Source organism: Marmota flaviventris, chromosome 1, assembly GCF_047511675.1.
Source record: "Marmota flaviventris isolate mMarFla1 chromosome 1, mMarFla1.hap1, whole genome shotgun sequence".
Lineage (NCBI taxonomy): Eukaryota > Metazoa > Chordata > Mammalia > Rodentia > Sciuridae > Marmota > Marmota flaviventris.
Genome location: NC_092498.1, coordinates 121,554,042 through 121,576,891, shown reverse-complemented (window position 1 = coordinate 121,576,891; position 22,850 = coordinate 121,554,042). Strand labels below are relative to the sequence as shown.

The window sequence follows — 22,850 nt, the reverse complement described above, 5'->3', positions numbered from 1 at the left end:
TCTCCATCTTCAAACCAGAAACCCTAAATGGAGACCTTCTCACATCATACCACTCAGGTTGATTCTTCTAACCTTCTCTTCCACTTTTAAGGACCCTCATGATCCCACTGACTCCAGGTAAATTTCAGGATTACCTCCTCCTGACCTTAATGTGAGCAGATTAGTAACATTAATTTCATGTGTAGTTTATTATCACTTTATTGTACACACTAGCATATTCATAGAATCCAGGGATTAGGGTGTGCACAATTTTTTTTTTTCTGCTAACCACACTGTTCTTTTCAGGGGGACTTTTAACCATTTATGAATACTTATTAAAAATATAATAAGATATCACCTAAAAGGCACAAACATATAAAGTTGTGCTTTGTTGTGCTTTTACATTACATATGTACAATTCTTCATAGCACATTTGGTAGTTTATAATTAAATCATATATATATATATATATATATATATATATATGATTTGTACTATGGTTTCATTATTATGTACATCAGAAAGCCACTAAGAATGTCCTGTGAACATACATCATGAATTTGATTTTCTGGTTTATGACTTTTTAGCACCATGTATAATACAGAGTAGAGTTATCTCTTCTTCCCCTGTGAGTTAGTAGCACTGAGTAAATCTTAGGGCTGTTATGCCATGTACTACATAATAATCAACTCAGGCTATAGCTCAGACATATTCAGAACCAATGTGTGCTTTTCCAGGCATCTTTTTTTCCAGGTAAATTCACGGGAAAACCAGAACCCTGATACTTTGCATGAGTCTGAGTAGCATAGAAGACACCAGGACAGGTTCCCTGTAATCTATTGGTACCACTGTATGTAAGAGATGCTGAAAGTAGAGCCACTGTTCCAGGGGTAGGTGAGTCTGGCAGGTGCTTCAGGAGATGTAGAGACAGAGGGCAATTGACTCAATACAAGCTTGAGAGGGAACTTTCAAACACAGATAGGAGTATAGGATAAGATAAGGGGAGGAGAAATTTTTCTCATGGGTTCTGAGACTGAGTGATTGATGTGAACTAATAATTGAGATGCTGAAGATTGATGTTAATGCAATAATGAGGAGGTATAAGATAACTCTTAGGTTTTAGTGGACACACTCCCCAATTCTCATAGTGAGGCTGGGCTACTCTAGATGTCCTTTAATTTTTCACCCTATGGTAGAGGAGGGATGTTAATGCAACTCTGTTTCCATGATGGTTGCCCCAGACTCTTGCTGAGCCCTGGTGCTGGAATGTAGCACACATTGCAGGGTGAGAAAGAATGAAGTTAGTTTCCTCCTTGAGGGAACCCTGGCAGGAAGCACCTGATGAGATGAGACAAAGGTCTCTTCTCCAGGGACTTAGTCAAGCCTGACAGAACACAGCTGCTAAGTCCCCATCAGAGCACAGCGGGTCCAGAGATGAGAATAGGGCTCATTTGAGTGAATGGTCCTAACTGAACAGTTGTGTGTGAACCACAAGGCAGTCCTACAGTGCCCTCTGGTGGTGAGAGAATACAAAGGGACACTACTGAAATATAGAAGACACTTAGAAAACATTTTGAAAATTTATACTCCAATACAATAGAAAATCTCGACACATCAACAAATTTATGGAGACATATGACCTACACAAACTGAATCAGGAGGACCTACATAATTTAAATAGATTAATTTAAAACAATGAAATAGAAGATGCCATCAAAAGTCTATCGACCAAGAAAAGCCCAGGACCAGATGAATTATCAACTGAGTTCTATAAGATCTTCAAAGAAGTACCACTAATTCTCCTCAAATTATTACATAAAATAGGAAAGGAGGGAATCCTTCCAAACTTATTCTGTGAGGCTAGTATCACCCTGATATCCAAACTAGAAAAAGACATATAAAAGAAAGACCAATATCCCTGATGAACATAGACTCAAAAAAATCTCAATGAAATTTTGGCAAATTGTATATGAAAACATTAAAAACATAGTGCACCACGATCAAATGGGGTTTATCACAGGGATGCAAGTTTGGTCAATAAATGTGATTCTATAGACTTAAAGACAAGAATCATATGATATCTTAATAGACGTAGAAAAAGCATTTGATAAAATATGGCACTCTTCTATGTTTACAATACTAGAAAAACTAGGGATCTTAGGAACATATCTCAACATTGCAAAACCTATCTATGCTAAACCCAAGGCCAACTTCATTCTAAATGGGAAATACTGAAAGTATTCCCTCTAAAATGTGGAACAAGACACACTTCTTTTCAATATGGTCCTGGAAACTGAATCCAAAGCTATAAGACAGATGAAAGAAATTAAAGGTTTATGAATAGTAAAAGAAGACCTCAAACTATCACTATTTTTGACAACATAATTTTATATTTAGAAGATCCAAAAAATTCCATCAGGAAAAAGCTTCAAGAATAAATAAATGAATTCAAAGTAGCAGAATATAAAATCAACACCCATAAATCAAATGCATTCCTATACATCAGTGATGAATCCACTGAAAAAGAAATTAGGAAAACCACTCCATTAATAATAGTCTCAAAAAAATCAAATACTCAGGAATAGATTAGCAAAAGAGGTGAAAAACTTTTACAGTGAAAACTACAGAACACTAAAGAAATTGAAGAAGATCTTAGAAGATGGAAAGTTCTCCCATAGGCTTAATTAATATTGTCAAAATGGCCATACTACCAAAATTGTAATGCAGATTTTATGCAACTCCTATGGAAATCCCAATGGGATTTAATATTCATTTTTCAGTTGAAGGTGGACACATAATACCTTTATTTCATTTTTATGTGGTGCTGAGGGTTGAACCCAGTGCCTCATGTGTGTAAGACAAGCATTCTACCACTGAACCCCAATCTCAACCCCAATGACATTCTTTATAGAAATAGAAAAAACAATTTTTTTTCCAAAAAAATTATTTGGAAAAAAATAAGAGACCCAGAATAACCAAAGCAATCCTTAGCAAGAAGAGTGTACTAGGAGGCAACACAACATCAGATCTTAATTTATAATATGGAACCACAGTAATAAAAACAGCAAGGTATTGGCACCAAAACAGACACATAGACCAATGGTAGAGAACAGAAGACACAGAGAGAAACCACATAAATATAATTATCTCATCCTAGACAAATCCCCCCAAATATTCAGAGGATAAAAGGTAGCCTCCTCAACAAATGGTGCTGGGAAAACTGGAAATCCAAATGAAACAAAATGAAATTAAACCCCTATCTTTCACCCTGCACAAAAATCAACTCAAAGTGCATCAAAGACTTAGGCACTAGTACAGAGACCCTGAACCCAACAGAAGAAAAAGTAGGGTGATTTTCTTAACAATAATCCTAAAACAGAAGAAGTAAATCAAAATCAATAAATGGGATGGATTCAAATTAAAAAAAGCTTTTTTTTTTTTTCAGCAAAGAAAATAATCAATAATATGAAGTGAGAGCCTACAGAATGGGAGAAAATCTTTATCATATGAACCTCAGATCATTAATCTCCAGGATATATAGAGAACTAAAAACACTCAACACCAAACCAAACCAAACAAAACAAACAAATAATAACAACAAAAACAAAAACACAAATAATGTAATCAACAAATGGGCTAAGAAAGTGAACAGACACCTTAGTAATTTCTTAGGTGTTTTTTGTTAATTTTGCTGAATTGACAGTTTGCACAGTGTACATTCTATGTTCTATAGGTTAAAAATACTGTATAAATTTGAAAGTTGGTAATTTTTCTAACTAGGAGCAAAAAAATAAACAATTTCTGATAAAACTGGGAGATGAGATCATTCTCTAAAGTGCAAAACTGATGGTCTACAATCTCAAATAGCTAAAACTCTTGCAGAATTGAAGGGAGAGACATGAAACTAGGAAATAAATTGCAGTGCTAGTTAATTTAGGAAAGGGGAAAAAATGAGCTAAAGTAGGTATCAAATTGTCCCATTTTATTATTACCAAAGTAGTCAATATGATGTAGCTTTAGCCATTCTGTCACTCATGCTTACTAGCAAGTATATTAGATTAAGGTAAAATTTAACCTGGATATACTTCTGTTTATTGAGATCTGTGACAGGAGTGATAATACTTAGTAGTGAAAAGCCAAAAGCAAGATGGGCCACAATGTGGGTGGTGGTGGTGTGGGTATCTATTGTTCAAGGTATTCAACCAGAGATAAAACCTATATACAAGCATGTGTGTACCTAAAATAAAATAAAATAACTCTTTCATGTCAAGACTGCTTGTTGGATTCCTCTTCATATGCACTTTGTACATAGGATGAACTAGAACCAAAGTCATACAAATGACCACAATATCTGGTATCATTGATATCATCTTCAAAGAATATCTCTCATTTTGAAAAAGGCCATTGTGGTAAGCAACAAATTAGATCCTGCCTGATGTTGTGTCCTATCTGCGTCAACTCTAATTGTTCAGCAACTTCCTGTAATCCACCTTTAAGATTTTTTTTCATCTCTTTATAAAATATTCACATCATAAATGACAGAAAAAAATAATTGAAGGATCTCAAAGATGTCAAGTTTTTCTTTGAAAAAATTAGAGTTGCTCAGGATTTTTATTAAATAGCCAAAGTCCTAACCATTGAGAAATGATTATCATTTAACCCCTTTATAGAGGACCACTCTCAAAGTCATAAGAAGTTATGCAAAATACTGGGTCTGAATTCTTTCCTCCTTATGTTTCTTTTTAGACTAGATATCAGATGATATTAGTAGTTCTACAGATTTTGGGGCATATATGTCCTGTATCAAATTAAATTCAAAATTAAACTGTCAGAGTGAAGTTTCTGAAGGCCATTGTTCTTGTTCATTTTTAAATGTCAGTCCTAGCTCAATTATCTTTAAAAAGTTTACATGACACTGCAATAGTTGGTGTTGATGTTTGTCATTATACCCGAAAACTTCAATGGGTCTTGCAATTACACCTGAAAATTTGGTGTCTACAGCAACAAAATTATATTTTCAAATAATGACAAATTTTCTCTTCTCTTAATCCAGTTTATAAGCCCAAACTTTGCGAATTCTTTGGCTCCTATCTACAGTTGTTGCTGGCACAGTGAGGGCACCAGGGGATCTAAATAACAAGTATAAAAATGTTATATTTAATTAAAGATTTGTTTCAGAAAAAATTATTCTTTATTTATGTACTTGGACCTGTGAGCTGGTTCTCCTTTTCCTCCTCCTTACCATAGAGGCAGCACCCAGTGGCTGCAGCAGGTTCTTCATAGACACTCATGTCCAGCACTTGGGCAAGGGGAGCCAGAGCTGTGCCTCACCATGCTGCACTGTAAATCTTCATCATAATTATCCTTCTTGATAAGAGAATATTGGTGGAAAATATGGTTAGCAAGATCAAAAAGTAATGGAAAACTTAAGTCTTCTATCAGTTCCATAGAATATATTATCTTTTTTTTTCTAAAATAACTTAAAGTTTTAGATTCAGGTGTGATGAATCTAGACCTGTACATCAGAAAGCAGTGATGGGTACCCAGGGAAACCCAGCAAGGTCTTCTTTCTATGAACTCCAGAGTCATGGAGAAGCCGCCTCTTTTAAGTTAAAACTGCCTCTCACCTCATTCCAGATTAAAATCAATGTTAGTTATTAAGCTTAAGAGGCATTACAGTAAAAGAAAGCCTAGTTTTTAACCAAAAGTGTATGATTTGATTTTGTCTCTAGTAATAGGATGAGTAAAAAAAGTATAAAATTAGGTCATTATAGATGTTGAAAGCCAGTATTACTTGTTTGTCCTATAGATAATAGCCTTATTATCTTAAATTGACTTAGTTGTTATATTATAATTGATACTTGTATAAGGCATTAAAAACAATAATTGTAAGGTTTGTAAGGAAAATACCATATAAAATTAACAAGAGTAAAAATATACGTGATTATTATAATAGCTATGAATTAAGGAATATAATTTTATATAATTGACCTTTTTATATATAGTATTTTTGTTTATTTTAGGAATATAGTACATTTAGGAATATAGTAAATAAAAATTTATCTTTTGAATGTCACTTTAATGATTGTTTAACCTGGAATGGGGTGAGAGGAGATAGTTTTAACTTAGGAGAGGTAGGCTCTATAAAGTATATATAAAGATATAAATAGATATCTTTCCAAAATAAGAAACACATGTGTTTGGTGAGCATAAGAAAAATATTTTTATTTATTAATAATTAAAAAGTAAAATGAAGGAACAAATAGTTTTTACCTACCAATTTAGGAAAACATTTCATTACCATCAAATTTAATGATGATTGATATATGGGACATTTGCATCTTTAAAATTTGTTCAGTAGATGTGAATTGGCAGTATCTTTCAGGACAGTGATTTAATAAATTACTTAAAAGTCTTAGAATTGTAATTGTCATAGATTTAGCAATGATATCTTAAGGGATTTCTGTTAAAAATCATTTTCATGTATAAAGATACAGCTGCATGAATGTTCTTAATAGGTTTGCTTTTAAAGTAATAAAAAAACAATTTAAATGTACAATATAAAGTTTTGGATAAATGAACTATTTGTTGAAGAATTTTTTTAATTTATTTTTTTAGTTGCAATTGGACACAACACCTTCATTCTATCCATCTATTTCTATGTGGTGCTGAATATCGAACCCCAGGGTCCCGCATGTGCGAGGCCAGTGCTTCCCCACTGAGCCATAGCCCCAGTCCCAATGATGAAGAATTTTTGACAATAAAAGTAATTTGTAAAGGAATATTAATTATGGGTAATTTAAATAATTTTATAAGTTTTAAAAATATTAATATGATTATATATTTATAAAACGTGTATCTATAAATATAGGCATAGAAAACAGATCAGAAAGCTCTGTACTAATTGTTAATGGTAATTATCTATGGATAGTAGAATTTTAAGAGATTCTTATGTACACTTCTTAATTTTTTTTTAAAAGGAGTCTCTTAAAAGTAGGTCCTGATCTTCATCATGTGAGATTAGGTTCAACTTCCTTAATAAGACTCCTATAGCACAAGAATTAAAACCAAGAATCAATAAATGGGATGGAACCAAACTAAAAAGTTTCTTCTCAGCAAAAGAAACAATCTATGAGATGAATAGAGAGCCTACATCTTGGGAGCAAATTTTTACCCCTCACACATCAGATAGAGCACTAATCTCTAGGGTATATAAAGAACTCAAAAGCTAAATACCAAATAAATATATAAATAAATTAATTAATAACCCAGTCAATAAATGGGCCAAGCATATGAACAGACACTTTTCATAAGAGAATATTCAATCAATCAATAAATATATGAAAAAAATATTCATCATCTCTAGTAATTAGAGAAATGCAAATCAAAACTAAGATACCATCTCACTCCAGTGAGAGTGGCAGCTATTATGAAGATAAACAACAATATGTGTTGGAGAGGATGTGGGGAAAAAGGCACATTCATACACTGCTGGTGGGACTGCAAATTGGTGCAACCAATCTGGAAAGCAGTATGGAGATTACATGGAAAATTTGGAATGGAAACACCATTTGACCCAGCTATCCCTCTCCTCGGTCTATATTTAAAAGACTTAAAAACAGCATACTACAGAGACACAGCCACATCAATGTTTATAGCAGCACAATTCACAGTAGCTAAACTGTAGAACCAACCTAAATGCCCTTCAGTAGATGAATAGATTAAAAAAATGTGGCATATAAACAAAATGGAATATTACTCAGCAATAAAAGAGAATAAAATTATGGCATTTGCAGGTAAATGGATGGCGCTGGAAAAGATAATGCTAAGTGAAGTTAGCCAATCCCCAAAAAACAAATGCCAAATGTTTTCTCTGATATTAGGTGACTGACTCATAGTGGGGTAGGGAGAGATAGCATGGGAAGAATAGATGAACTCTAGATAGGGAAGAGGGGTAGGAGGGAATGGGAGAGGGCAGGGGGTTAGAAATGATGGTGGAATGTGATGGACATTATTATCCAAAGTACGTGTGTGAAGACATGAATTGGTTTGAACATATTTTATATACAAACAGAGATATGAAAAATTGTGTTCTATATGTGTAATAAGAATTGTGATGCATTCCACTGTTATGTATTTAAAAAATAAATAAAATAAAACGGGTCTCTTGGCAAAAGTTAGGTATGACGTTTTAATTTTGAAACTAAACTTACTTTCTTATTTAAATGTTACTTCATAAAAATTTATATATAACTTTTGATTAATATAAATTAGTTAACATAATTTAATATTATATCTGAAACATGAAACAGACAAGAGAAATTTTAATCCCCTCTGAAGGGAAGGTGTTAAAACATTTTTATTTCTCATATTGTTATCCTTTTAAAAAGCTACTGTTTCTTAATTGCCTTTTAGAAATATAGTTAAGTTTACTTCTCAGTGTAGAGAGGAACAATGTTTTAGTAACATTTATTTAATTATAAAGTATCAAATTACATAATTAAAAATTTAGTTAATTTGTTATCATTATGTAAGTTTGCAAGAGACCATTTTTGTAGAAAACTTTAGGTAGGAGAGTATCAGCTTAGTAAAATGTTCTCTTAAATCTTATACTTTGCATGGGCTCTCTCTCATCCAGTGAGGAGGTCCACAGAACAGTGTAGAGGAGATTGTGGCTGAGGAGTTGCTAATCAAGACACCCAGAGACCAAGCAGGTCTGATTTTATTGTGCGGATACCATGTATACATAGGCAGGCAGTAGCTAAGCAGATTATAGGCAGCCACCAATACTATTTCTGGCAAAGAATCCTTGCAGCGACCAATTGAGGAATGGGCTGTGAAGCAAGCACAGGGACTATAACAAGTGGCCTCATGCCCAAGGCTGTGCCTATGGGGTAAGCAGTTTTCCATCACATGCCTAGCACAAGGGAGTGGTTTGCCACTCAGATGCCCTTAACATATGCCACGTATGCAGTACTGCAAGCACTTGTCCCCATAATATTTTAAAGATTTATATACTAAGGAGACAGAGATACAATTGATATATAAAAATATTAGTAATAATTTTTCGTAATTACATTGATGTTTTCAAATTATTCATGAAGAGTGTTTAAATAAAAATTTGAAATCTGGTATGCAAGGTGGTACTTTAAAATAAGTTATTGTTTAGTCAAAATTGTGTAAACCTTAATTTCTTTAAAATTAGCTTTTTTGAAACTCATCAGAAACTTTTTTAAAACTCATCAGACATAAGAAATTATTCTATTGGAATGAGAGTAGATTAATGTTTTAATAAATCCTTATTTTCTCAATGCATAGATTAAACTTCAGTTTATGTAAGCATATCAATATTTGATCTTAGTGAAAAATCTCAGATAGTTTCAATTGGTTGTTCCATATATATATATATATATATATATATATATATATATATATATATATCTCCAACTTAATCACATACAAACTTGTTCTCTACTTACTCAGACCTTCTTTGTCATTTACTTTAGACACTCTTGTATATCACCATATAAAGACTTTCTTGGAGTTGGGATTGGGATTGTGGCTCAGTGATAGAGTGCTTGATTTGCATGTGTGAGGCAATGGGTTCGATTCTTAGCACTACTAAAAAAAAAAAATTATAAAAGACTTTCTTATCCAGAAATATCTTCATTTTTATTTCTGTTAAAGTCTGCACCATATAAAGACATTTTATAACCCAGAAACATTTCTTTTTTTAGAGCCTTCTAATTCCTCTTTCCTATCTGTAAATTCTTTTTGTTCATATTTGAAACAACCTTGTAAATTTCTGAATTTAGTTAAACTGTTTTATTTTAATAAGATGAAATATTTTAATTGAAATGTAGTCAAAACTTTTGGACCCCTTTGTATATAGAAATATATTTGTTGGGATTCATCTCTTAGTAACCATGTTTTTAGTAATGACATAAAACAATTTTAAATCTCTCTTTATTACCAATCTATGAAAACATCAATAATGTTTATGTATGCTACCCCATGGAAATTAAAGAGTTTAGAATACCTGGGCTGGGATTGTGCTCAGTGGTAGAGCACTTGCCTAGCACGGGCGCTACCAGGGTTTGATTCTCAGCACCACATAAAAATAAAGGCATTGTGTTCTGTCCATCTACAAAAAAGATATTCATTCTCTCTCTCTCTCTCTCTCTCTCTCTCTCTCTTTAAAAAAAGAGTTAAGAATACTTGACGTTACATTTAACAGTTACCATCTTAACTTTGTAATTCAATAAGTATTTCTTGTTATAATGATTTTTGTAATTAATTCCATTTACCTTAAATTTAATTCATTTAGTTTTAACTGTAGAAGTCAGGGCATCAAGCAAATGTAGGTAACAGTATTTGTTATGTTTTTCCTTTGAAGAAAATTGTTAGAAGCAAATGGACATAAATTTTATACAGTATAGGAATTAGTGACTTTATTAATTATTTAACCAGCTGGAAAAAAATCAGATTAATAATTTTAAAGGCATCTTTATTTTTATTTGGTTACCAAACTTAAATAGAATTTTATTAAATCATATGAATTAAAGGTATTTGTATCTATTTTTTATTTTAATTTTAGATTATGAGTGCACTTATTAATTTAGGCCAATTTTGATATCATGTAATTCAGTCATAATGTAAATATAACCATTGTGTCTACACATTTACAAATCAGACAAATAAATAAAAGGAAAAATATTTTTATAAATTTTGTAAGTGGAAGTCCACCATATGATTCAAATACTTATCAGAACTTTTATTTGATTTAACCTATTTAGGAATTCAAAATACAGTTAATTAATTTTTATATGATTTAGTTATAAGACAGGCTTGCTTTAATAGATAAATTACATCAGAAAACTATGAAAATATTGTTAAATAAAATATTTCAGATTACCAGCTTCTTGTTTTAATAATTGTCAGACTTATTTTTAGTATCATCCTTATAAAACAAAAAATTAATCTATTAAAAAGCATAATTAGAACATTTTTTTAACCTTAAAATTCTTCTCTTATCTTGGCTGGTTAGTCCTGGAAAGAATAGAGAGAAAAAATAAATTTTTTGGTAAGACCTTTTGGTGGAACCGTTTCCCCGCCTCCAGTCTCTTTTTAAATTGGGGTTCATCCTCTGATTTAGGGGGGGGGGGTTGGCTCACCTAAACTTGTCTTTCCTCTTAATTTCCTTCAGAGCTGCCCCACATTCAGGCACAAGATATCACAGGGTGTCTAGCCTCACCAGGGTAGTTTCCTGCTCAGAAGGTTGTTAGACACCTAAGACAAAGACAGTCTGAAACAATTAGTAAAGAAACAAGAGAAAGAGACAGAAATGAGGTTCAAAGAGGAGCACCTGATAGATTCTTCAGTCCTATTAAGAGCTGGAACTGAACAACTAGAAAATGGCTTTGGTTCTTTATTTAAGGGGAGTGCATCAAAGGCACAGATAAGGTTTCAAGGGGACCTTATCCCACTGCAAACAAGTTGATTGCCATCTTGGGAAGCCACACCCATCTCTGAGAGGCTGGGTGAATGTGTGGCTCCAGTGGGTTTTCCCATCTACAGTGCAGTGCTGAACCTGACAGAGCTGAGTAGGAAGTTACAAGTAGTGGGCAGCCTCAAACTAGCAGAATTACCGCTGGGAGTTCCCAGATACCAAACATTCCTACCCAATGGCTTCCATGTAGATTGGGTTCATGCACATTTCATGGATGGCTCTTGGCAAGGTATTACCTGTTGGAAAAAAAAATGAAAAAGTGAAGGCAGCACCCAACACTCAGACCAGGGTTCCTTTGAATGAATGGTCCTTACTGAGGAGCTATGTAGGGACATTAGGTCAGTTCCACAGTGTACCTTACAGGTCACGGGACACAGAACCCCTTTTGATTCAGAGCCCTGAGACCTCAGCTGGTTTCTACAATTCACCAGGTCACCATCTCCATACACACAAGCATTAGTCGGAAACTTGTATAATTTGCGACCAATTCATTGAGTGTAAATACTGTATTTTGCCAGTTCAAGAAGTTGTGTCTGTCTTTAGGAGGTGTAAATATACAATTAAGTGACAATATACAGTGTTAATAACTCATTGAAGATGTAAAAGTGATATCCTTTTGCTAATAAATAAATTTAGAGTCAGACACATACTTAGTGCTTCACCATTGTGAATCAATAATTGGATTCCAACTACTGTAATATAAACTGATGTGTGCTTTGATCTATATGTTAGATAATACAGCAGTTTTAGTATTTAATAAAATAACAGAAGTACAAGGGAACAAGAAGGTTTATACCTGCTGGGCTATTCACATGCCATATTGTACAGAATGAATTCTAGTTTAGCACATACCTTTTCTGCCAATCAATTATTTCCTTCCTTTATACACTTTATTCAGTGCAGAAGCAGCTCTACTGTTGACAGCAAGCCCAAAAGTCCTTCAATCTTTATGCACAAGTTCTTGCATTGGAATCATTTGTGGAACTTTGAGTTGAGATCTTGAATGTTGCAATTTGGGGGAGTCACATGATGGATTTTGACCTCTGGATTTGACATTTTGTTAATGATTATCTGAACAGATCTTAATTAATATAAATGTTGCTAGGTAATCATACAACTCACCCTGCTCTGCAATGCATTTGTTCATGAAATCCATCTTCTGTGTTTAGAATTTTTACCCCCATCAACCTGCGCCTGTGGTTTCTTTACGTAGGACCTGGAGAACCATCACGAGCTTCTGTACTGTCTTCACATAAACCTACGAAATCCAGTCTATCCTACTGGTTACCTTTCCCTCATTCAAGGCCACATTCCTTACCTCTTCCATAGACCTAAGATCAAATTTCTCCTTTTGAATAAATTTAGTACCCCAACTTGAAATGTCTAGAAATGAGCATCAATCATGATCTTTGCCTTAATTCTATTTTTCTCTGGGTTTCCTCTTCTGGTGAATTCATGAGGTCAATCTGGATACTCATGCAGTTATTTCTTTTTGTCAGGCTGTGTTATGGGCTATGTATATACAGAAGTGTCAAAACAAAACAGAATTTCTGTTCTGAATGAACTCAGTTCCTAGTGGAGAAACACACAATGAGAAGAGTCACAGTGAATTGTCCTCATGTGGTTGATACCACCTGACCATGCTCACCCTGAGCATCTGGAGCCCATTTCTTATGGCAAAGGGCCCTTTGCCTCTCACAGGACATCAGTACTGAACATCTTCACATTCTGTTCATAACCTCCCATCACTGGGTATCTCCCTGTCCTGCCTTATGTGCACTGCTCACCTGAGTTATGCAAAGTCTCTGGCTAGCTTTTCTTCTGTCCCCTTTCTTCTTTATCTTGTCTTTTAAAAAATTGCATACATGGTATCCATGGGGATAAATCACATACATGTGTATGATAAAAGCATTTTTCTACCTAAAAAAACTCTTTTAGATCCTTTACTATGTCAAGATAAGACAAAGATTTATTTTCACATTCAAAATCTCTTTGAGCTACTTCCTAGTCATCCTACCTCAACTCCTTCTCCCATACCCTTTACAGAACCACAAGTAGATTTTATTTGCAAAGAGGATTCATATTTCTGGACCACAGGGTCTCTTTGTCTCTGAGTCCTTCTTGTGCTTCTGCCCCTACCTCACTATCTTTGTGTATGATCAGAATTCAAATAATCTACTAGAAAAGTACTTACTACCATGAGTTGGATGGACATTTGCTTTCATGGTAACACTGTATGAGGAAATTTCTAAACCGAAAACTTTAACCACTTTTGCCATTGCCAATATTTCCATAATTAAAATTTAAACATAGAAATTCACAGCAAAGAATAAGGGTACAATTCCATCCATTATTTTTATATTCAATTAACTGTAAAAATTTATACTTGATATGACTATTGTATATTTTACCATTATTTTCTTTAACTATTTAATATTCTGACATTGAATGAGAACAGTATCACTTTGATTATAATCAGTTATCCAGATTCAACAAATCATATAGATTCTAATGTATTTGTCAACATTGACTTTAATCATGAACAACTTTGAGAAGTGTCTCACCAGAGATCCTGAAAGACTTTCTTAAAATAGTTTAACAAGAAAATTTTGTTAAGGAAAGTTAGTTTTTCCTCAGGTAAGTGGTTTAAATATCACACTAAACCTCCCTGGGTTACACCAGACAGTAAAGTACATGATCTCAAACTTACTTTCCAGCTTAAAAGTCTATACTTATGTTGTTATCAAGATAAAATTTTATTGCCTTATGGATTTTTATAAGATCTGAATTCTTCATGTAGGAATAAGAGACAATGAGAAAATTAAATGTAACATATGACTCCATGTCTGAGCATAAATTAACATATACATACTCTCTAACACCTGGCATTTTTTGAGTAGTGAAAGAAATTCCACCCTATAAGCAACCCTGAGGGGTCTCTCCTTGAAATCCTTTCCATCTTCATTTCACCCTGGTTAAACTTCCTAGGCCAGAGACCATGACAGCCATTCAGAGCAAGGGTCATGTCCTGTCGTGTGTGGTCAAATGTGAAAGAGAGAGAGAGAGAGAGAGAGAGAGAGAGAGAGAGAGAGAGAGAGAGAGAGAATATGAATATGAATTAATGAAGAGTTAACATTATACAAGGATAAGTTTTACCTTTATCCTGATCCCTACTTGTCTTGGGATTTCCTCAGGGACCACACCTAAGTTCATGCTCATGAGCTGATTCATGGTCTGTCCCCAGATAGTTTAAGAAAGGATAAGGACAATTGTATCAGTGAGGTTGCTTATTTTGCAGTTACATTCTACGGTTACAATATGCAATGTTAGGAGCTTTGTGTAACTCTCAAGAAAGTCCATTGTCTGAAATTACTATTGCTTGGTAAAATGTTATGGTTGTCTAATAAGAGAGTTTCTTTATTCCAAGGAGCTGTGTGCCTGAGATCAAGGTTCTGTCTAATAATACTCTAGCACAGAACCTCCTAATGCAGGGCATTGCTACAGCAGCTAGGCTTCCTGTGTCTTTGCACAAAGTTTTCCCAGCAGTCAGGTGTTCTGTGTCTTTGTACAGAAACTTTCTAGCCACAAAGGATGCCACAATAATAACATCACCAGAGAACTCCAATCCCAAACACAGAACTTCTACATCTGTGAGAGATGCCCTTGATCCAGATAATTAGTTAATAAACACATCAGAGTGATCTTACCTGCACATGAAAAAATTCACTCTATGAATAGCAATGGGATAACTCCCCAAGCTGCCTCAGGTATAGAGCAGGCTCAGAATCCTCATCCTAGGTGTTGCTTCAGTTCTATTTGTTTCTGGTGCTATGTCTAACAGGAACAAACACATGCAAGTGGTGGAAGGTGGCAATGTGGGTGAAGCCCAGGTGGACCCTCTATGCACATGTTATCCCATTAATCAGGGTCAAGATATGGAATTTCAAGGGAACTATTCATATCCCATCACTGTGAAGAATACTTATAATTGCTGAATATGAGCAAAAGTAACAGAAGATGGTGCTAAAAGGACTGTATGATGTACAAATATGTAAACAACTTTACAATCTCTAAAATAAAATTACATCAGGAAACTCATGACTAGAAACAAACATCTCCAAATACAGACTCAATATTTTGAACACTACTAAAAACATATTTGCATATGGGGGATAATTAATGTGAATTAAATTTATAAAATATCTGGGAAGGTAGAAATCATTAATCAGGGTCAGGAGGCTCCTTATGAACTACGAGTCAGGACACTAGGAAGAGAAGTATAACAGGGCCCATCAGCCTGGAGGTTTTTGTCTAACTTCCCCTTTGCCTGTGTCACTGTGTGTTGCACGTAGCTGCTCCCACTGCCATGGGCTGCCCCACAGTAGTAGACATTCTCATCCTCTTCCTGAATGTTCTGGATGGTCAGGTACCAATCCAGGCCCGAGCCTGAGCCTAAGAAGCGATCAGGAATCCCATTCCCCTTGGATCCCACATTTCCACTAGTGCCCACTTCCATCACAAACCAGGGGCTCTTCCCTGGGCTTTGGTGGTACCAGTCCACATAGTAGTTACTGTAGCCACTGCTCAGGGTGCAGGTGAGTTTGGTGATTTGTCCCAGGGAGGCAGATGCAGAGGGTGGCTGAGTCAGCACAGGTTGGGAAAAGGACCCTGTAAAAGCAGACACATCACAGTGGAAGTCAGGGCCAGGGTGCATGTCTTTGGGGATCTGAGCCAGTGAGGACAGACTCAGGACAGGGGTCTGCCATGGGGCACAGAGGTCTGGTCCTACCTGGGCAGTGAGTGAGCATCATAAGAAGGAGAAGAGTCCTGACCATGTTGGACACAGTTTCCTGAGTTCCAGAGCAGGTGTGGGCTAGCCCAGCCTTTCTTATTCCTCCCCACTGACCTTAAGGAGGAGCAGGTCATGCAAATGTGCCTCCATCCACTGCCTCTCACTGGTTGTACTTCTGGGCCTGGAATGATGCAAGACCCAGTCTGGAGGGTGGTGATATTTTCATTTGCCTGACAGGCAGAACCTAGGATTAAGCAGGTCCTTGGATTACAAAGAAGATCACAGTTGCTGAGCCCACATTAGTGACATAGAGCTAACTTCCTCTGTCTACCCCTATTGAGATGTAGAGTCCTGTGGGGACATCTTCATCTGTGAACATTTTTTATGGGCCCCCAGAAAGTGTTCCATGAAGTTTCCTGAAGATTACATGTAAAAATTTAGTCTCCTATTGGTTCCTGACTCCATTTTTTAATTTTTTTTCCTAGAAATACTGATGGAGATATTTGTGTGTCAAGCAATGTTCCCAGATTAATATTACCACTGTATGTGGACACTGTATGCTTTGGGGGACCTGTTGTTTCCCAGGAAAATTCACCAGGAATTGATAACCAAATATAAAAGTGCCATGAAACAGAATAGAGCAGGAATTCTCACTGCTTACAGTCATTAGAAAACAAACTCATGGAGTCATAATAAACTTTTTGCTTAGATTATATTATCATGTCCATTTTTACAGAGAGGAATTTGGCTCATCTGGTAAGACACTTGCCCAAAGACATATCAGAGCACAAGTTCCAGAGTTTAGATCACCCTGATCAAATGAATAATATTTACTCATAAACATTAAGCCATTGGACTAAGGGGAAAATTGTGATATATATATATATATATATATATATATATATATATATATATATATATATATATATATATATATATATATGAGAGACTATAAATTAAGAGGCATAAACCAATACAAACTACTTGTCTTACATTTGCTGAGATCAGAAGAGTGACGTGGATTTCACTGGGCTAACCTCAGGGGGTTGACAGGGCTATGCTCTCTTCTGGAGGCTCCAGGGGAGAAACCATATTTTTGCTCTTTCCAGATTCTAGGAGTCACCCACATTCCTTGGATGGTGGTCACTTCTTCCATCTTGAAAGCTAGAAACAGTAATTGAAACTTTTTCATATCACATCTCTCTGGCCACTTGTAATTTTCTATTTTACTTTTAAGGACCCTCATGATCTCTCTGTGTGCAGGTAAATTCCAGGATTATCTCTCCTCTTTATGTGAGTTGATAAATAACATTAATTACACATGTAATGTATTATCACTTTATCATGCTTCCTAACAGGGTTTTGGGCATGTATGTCTTTGGTGTCCATTATTCTGCTAACCACAGTGCTCTTCTCAAGGGAACTTTTAATTATTTATGCATACTCATTGAAAACATAATAAGACATCACTAAAAAGCCAGAAAGAAATAAAATTTGGAGTTTTGTGTTTTCATTACACATGTATGATACTTCATAACACATTGGAAAATTTATAATTATATATAATTTATACTACGATTTTATTATTATGCATCAGAATTCCCTGAGAATATATATTCTGGTTTTGTGACTTTTAGCACCAAATATAATAGAAAGTAGAATTTCCTGTCCCTTCTCTGTGGGTTAATAGCCCTGTGTAAGACTTAGAACCATCATACCTTGTACTACAATGTTAATCAGCTTATCCTACAGTTGCAGGTCAGGGATATGAAGAATACCTGTATTTGTCAAGGCATTTTTGATCTTGGCAAGTTTCTGAGAGCTCATAATCCTGATACTTACCTTGGGTCTGAGTAGCATGGAAGACACCAGGGAGGGTTCCCTGTAGTCTACTGGTATCATTGTATGTGGGATCTGCTGACACTAAAGCCATGGTTCAGAATACTGGTGATCCAGGAGTTGCAGAGACGGAGGACAGTTGACTGAATACACCCTAGGAGAGGGAACCTGCAAACACAGATAGGAGTAAGAGGTGAAGTAAGGGCAAGATAAAAATTTCTCATGGATTCTGAGACTGAGTGGTTGATGTGAAGAAAAACTGAGACTTGCTAAAGACTACTGTTAACCTGAGCATTAAATGTGGAACAGCAAGCGGAGTAGAAGTCATAGTAGACACAGACCCTGATTCTCACAATAGGAATGGGCTGTTCCAGGCCTTCTTTAATTCTGCACCATCCTGCTAATGGAAGGCTGCTCATGCAACTGGTTTTCATCATGGCTGCCCAGCCCCTTGCTAAGCCCTAGTGCAGGAGTCCAACACACATTTCAGACTGAGGAAAATGAAATTTTGCTTTCCACCTTGGGGGACCCTTGGGAGGAAACACCTGATGGGACAAGACAAAGGTCTCTCCTCCAGGGATTCAGTCAGGTCAGACAAAACACAGCTGTCTCCGTCAGTGAACAGAGTGCCCACCTGCAAGACCAGGGCTTCTTGGAGTGAATGCTTCTAACTGCTTTGTTGGGACCCCTCAGCAGTCCCAAAGTGCCCTCTGGTGGTCTCAGAACACATACCTTCTGTTGGTCCCAGGATCTGAGATTTCACCTTGATTCTGCAGCTCTGCAGGTCACTGAGTTTATTCACACATGGATTGTCTGGTTTGCAGACTAAAACACACTATCTATAATTACTGTAATTTCTTACTTAAATAGTGCCTATTGGTGACACTATGTAAAGTCATGTTTACATATATAGATGTCAATTAAAAATTTTAGTGCTCTTCATATAGATTCTATAAAACTTGTATATCTTCATTACAATTTAGAATATACATACATCTTAAGTGTTCTCCTAGATTCCAACTATAGATGTGTTTGGATCTTAAGCATTTGAGCCAATTTAATTGTTTCAATATTTGATTAAGTGAAGGAAGTACTAGGTATAAACTGAATGGAAAGTATGGTTTGCAGCTGCCATGGCATGTTGTATCAAAATTCGATTCAGTTCAGAACATACCTTCTCTAAAAATCACTTATTTTCTTCCTTTATCCAATTGACCCAGTAAAGAATTGTCTGTTTTGTGGATACTGAGCTCACAAAGTTTTCATACTTTTTAAATGAGTTCCCCCACTTGTATGTTTGTAGGATTGTGGGTTGAGGGGTTAAATGATATATATATATATATATATATATATATATATATATATATATATATATTCAAATGGTAGATTTTGAGCTCTGAATTTAACATTTTGTTGATACATACTCATTCTCTCTTATTTAATTTAAATATTGTTATATGTTCTTACAACTCACCTGTTCTGTAGTATATGTGGAGGCTGTACCTCCATCCAAGTGCTCCTGTGGTTTCTTTACTCAGTACCTAGAGCCATAGCACATCCTTCTCCCTGGCTCTACATTCACCCATATGATCCAGTCCACACTCAGGGATAAAGCCCATGTTCACTTCCTGTTCTCTACAATACACAGCAAAGCTTCTTATTTAATCTCTCTCTCTCTCTCTCTCTCTCTCTCATTCTTTATTTATTTTGGTACCAGAGATCTATCCCAGTTTTTCCCATATGTAAAACAGATATTCTACCACTGAGCTGAATCCCCAGCCCCCATAATATCTCATCTTGAACAGCACAAAACCCAAATTAAAAAATGTGCAAGGCACAGCAATCATGGTCATTGCCTATTCCTGAGAGTCCTACTCAGGTGAACACACATATTTGTTCTATAAACACATGGTAAATTGGTCCTTTCTGTTGAAAACTGATCAAAGATCTCATCACCATAGATCCTACAACACCATGACTTCCCCACTCATATCATGAACTGAGCGTACTTTCCTGGGCCCTCCTTATACCAGTATGTACTGTAAGCATTGCTCAGAATGCAGGTAATATTTACCCTTTGTCTTACAAAAGCAGGTTCAGAGGGCACCTGAGTCAGCACAGTGTCAGAGTGGAACCCTGGAAACAGGAGCCTCATTAAGATTCTAGATGTGAGACAAGTAAGAATTGTTACTAGAGGGGAAAGAACAGGGTTTGGTATCTGGGAGGCTGTTCTCTGTGGAGGTTAGGACAGCGAGGAGGTCAAAGAGCAACCAGGCCATGATGGAGCCTCTCTGAGCTCTGTCATTCAGATCCCCATGCAGAGGCTAGACTCCTAATTCTCTCACATCCTCCAAACAAGGCAGGTTGGAACTTTTAAGGCAGTTGAGCTTCTCAGAGCAAATGGTGAGAAGTTTGATTCCAATGTTAAACCTTGTTTTATTTCTAAGCGTTTCCTCCTGTTTTCTGGCTCTGTGATACCTAGGATTCAAAGATTATAAGTATGCAACATCATATATCTCTTCCGCTGTTCGTTCCTCCATTGCCTCATGTATTCATTTGATGACTGGAGCCAACTTGGGGGCCTCCTGGGCCTTTGTCTCTGAACCTCCTTCTGGATCAGCAGTTGTTCCCAAAAAGTAATTGGTGGCCACTGTTGGGCTCATTTGTGTGTGTGTGTGTGTGTTTGCATGTGCATGCATACACATTTGTGTTTTCTTTTCATTGTACGAAAACACATGTGCTTCCTTTCTCTGAGGACACAGAGTCTGGATCTGCTAATGTAGAATGTATGAAGTGAGGCATTGCATAGTTTTTATCTGTCTTAACAGCTGTGCATCTTGGAGGGCTGTGCCTATTGAGAATCATTGCTTCAGAAATGGCGATTGAATTCCACATATTCTTTGTATAATTGTCTTCCTATTTGAGTTTTTAGATCTAGTAAGTTTTGTCCCTTCATGATGCTTTCCATAGACTGTATAGATATGAACTGTGATAAAGGTCTTTTAGTATTAAGTTTGTAGATGTATAGATTATTATTTTTTCATTAAATTTGGAAATATTTTCTTGATAATTTTGCCAAAAAATTGTACTTTTGCCCATACATATCTTTCTAGAACTTTTGTAATGTGTATTTTTGTTTGCTTGAAGGTGAAACATAGATCCTGTAGGCTTAGCGCATGTTTTTGTTATTTATTTTTTGCTTCCTTGGACAATATAATTTGATATGAACTTTAGTTCAGCAATTCTCCCTTTCTTATCTATTCTATATTTGATAACACATTTATTTCACAATTTCCTTTAAAATTATTTCCATGGTTTGCTTTATTTGTATTAACATATTTATTACAGTTCAAAAATGAGGTCTTTGTCTAATACTCCCAATGTCTTTGGTTCCTCATGAATAGTTTCTATCAACTGGTTTTTGTGGGATTCTGGTGTGTATTTGAATTTACTTTCCTGGCTTCAATATATTTGGGTTAAACTTTCCTGTTACTGCCTCATATTTGGTTTTGAAAAACATGGACTTAGGGTATTACAATGTAATGACTGGAAATTAGAGCTCTTACTAGGAGGGCTTTAATTTTATTGTTGTTTTTGTCACTGCTGTTTCCGTTGTAGGTATTATTGTCATTGATGTTGCATTGCTTTGTGATATTCTGGGCTATAACTTTAACTGAATTATTTGCATATGTATTGGCTAACTTCTGCATGTAAAACATTAGTGGTTAGCTAATTATTAAACAGATATTTCCAAAAATGCACAGAAGCAATACTTTTTTTCAGTCTTTGCTGAGTATTGGGGTATACCTTTAACACTTGACATTAATTAATATAGCATCAGTTTACACCTCTATCTTGTCCTTCACTTCATCTACCAAAGATGCAATTTCAGCCAGAGAAGAGAACTTAAGGTCTTTTCTCTTTCTACCTGATAGATAGCCCAGGAAAAAGCAAGTGGTTTTCTAGAGACCTAGGAATATGTCAGAGATTTTTAAAACCACCCAAGGAGTTCCTATGCTCTAGTTTTTCTTTCTCATGTTTGGTAAGTCTCTTATTTTAATTTTTTATACTGCCTCACTTATTTCTGATGTTAATGGATAACTCTGATGGTTTTAGCATATACACTGAGATGTAGCTGCTTCATTTAAATAAACTCTGAGTCAATTAAAATTAAAATAGTGCTCCCTCCCCAGAATTCCCAGAAAGCTGACTCAGAAGCCCCTCTCTCTTGTTTTTTCATATTCCTCTTTCCTTTTTTTCTGTATTCTCTGTTTTCTTCCTTTCACCATTTCCCTCTTGGAGGCACTTCACCTGGGAGGATATGAGCAGCTCTCACCCATGCCTCTCTTTGGCTGTTTCTGCTCTATGGGAGAGGGAGCACCCTCCTAACCTGGCATCAGCTGTGGCAGTTGGAGGAGAGGGATTGGTGGTGGAGGCCTCAGGTTGAAGTTCATCATACAACTAATTCACTGGCTACCCACTGAATTCATGCATCTGTCTCCAGTATGTTGTCCCTGCCCATACCAAGCCTTGGGGAGTTCATCCTCCTCTTTTCTCTCCTCAGTCTTCCAGGTCCTCCTCCATATTACCCTGCAGCCTCATGCTGAAGAAAATGAGGTGGTAAATTTGCTCCTGGATGACCCCATGTCAATATTGTAAGGCTTACAGCTCTTCTGGGAAAGAGGAGAAAGAAGCAGAAGAGTTGGGTGGCACACAGTTCCAAAGGATATC

General features: G+C 35.8%; 1 pseudogene; it reads right to left on the bottom strand.

Moving 5' to 3' along the window:
* Positions 1-4,245: 4,245 nt before the first annotated feature.
* On the bottom strand, positions 4,246-12,644 carry LOC114106489 (CCR4-NOT transcription complex subunit 7 pseudogene; annotated as a pseudogene).
* Between the last annotated feature and the right edge of the window lie 10,206 nt (positions 12,645-22,850).